Below are 1,318 nucleotides of genomic sequence, written 5' to 3' on the forward strand. Positions count from 1 at the left end.
CCTCTTCTATCCCTCAGCACCCAGCAAGAAGAACTGACCATTGCAGAGTTCTTTCCTACTCCCGTGTGATAGTAACGTGAGTGAATCACTACAGAGCTCTGCAAAATAATTCATCCAAAGATAACAGATGAAATATTTAGAGCTGAAAAAACAAGAGATGCACCTTCAGGACTGGTTTTATGCAATTAAAGGGTCAAACAAAAATTACCAAAAGCTAATAAGATTATTGCTCATCCTCTTCCTTCTCCACACTGGTAGCTTAGCAGAGCCCAATTTCCTTTAGAGGCTCATTTAACTCATTAGATAGCCAGAAGTCACCACTTGCTCCAATATAGCTGTTTGTTGAAAGTGGAAGGATGAATCATCCAAAACCAGTGATTTGTTTCACTCTAAAGGCTCCATCCCTTACTTCAAGGAATCAGGCAGCTGATCTGTGACCTGGCTGAATTACCGACTATGTTTATTGCTCCTTAATTTACGTTTTTGTTCTTCTGGCTTCCCCATTTGGTTTTAAAATACACATTTCAGAACAAGCTCTGATATGCATTACATGTCAATGAAACTTAATTTTGTCCCTCCTGTTTCCAGTTTTAGCTTTGTAGATTGCTGTAGGCAATTTCTTCACTTTTCAACTCCTCTAGGTATAGCTAAGATTATATCTCTCACCCTTGGGACAACCACTGCATAATTTGTCCCATTACCTGGTAAGCTCTTTGAGACCGGAGCGGTATCTACTTAAGTTTGTTATTTATTCATATTGTAATTGTGCTCAAACCAAACACATACTAGACCTTACCATGCTGGGCCAACCCAGAACAAGAAGCCCCAGAGACTTAGCAGCCTAAAGTGTCTCTACTCTCAAAAGTTGTACAGATAGAACTTAACATACAAATTTAAACCAAGCTGTGTATGCCAGTATTACACTGCATGTGGACATAATTACAGAATGATGAAGTGGTTGGGTTTTTTGGTTTAGTTTGTTTCTTTGGAATGTGTTTAAGTGTGAAGAAAGCCTCTCAATCTGCAGTGAGCGAGTCCGCATGAAGAATTAAAGCAATTTAACTATACCAGTATAGGTACATTTGCATAACTGGCAAATCTTCCTCAGGTAGAAGTGCTCAGTATAATATTAGAAATAGCAAGTGGATACAGATTGACAAGAGAGCACAAGGAAACTGTGCGGCAGTGCTGATCAGAAAAACTGCCTGTAGTGTGAGGATATCAGCTCTCAACAGCAAGTTTTCTGCAGGGAACAGACGAGTTTTAAGAAAGGATCTGAAAGCTAGCAAAGAAGTGGCTTTGTGGATGCCTTACAGGA

The sequence above is a fragment of the Alligator sinensis genome, unplaced genomic scaffold, assembly GCF_000455745.1.
Source record: "Alligator sinensis unplaced genomic scaffold, ASM45574v1 scaffold662_1, whole genome shotgun sequence".
NCBI classification, from domain to species: Eukaryota; Metazoa; Chordata; order Crocodylia; family Alligatoridae; genus Alligator; species Alligator sinensis.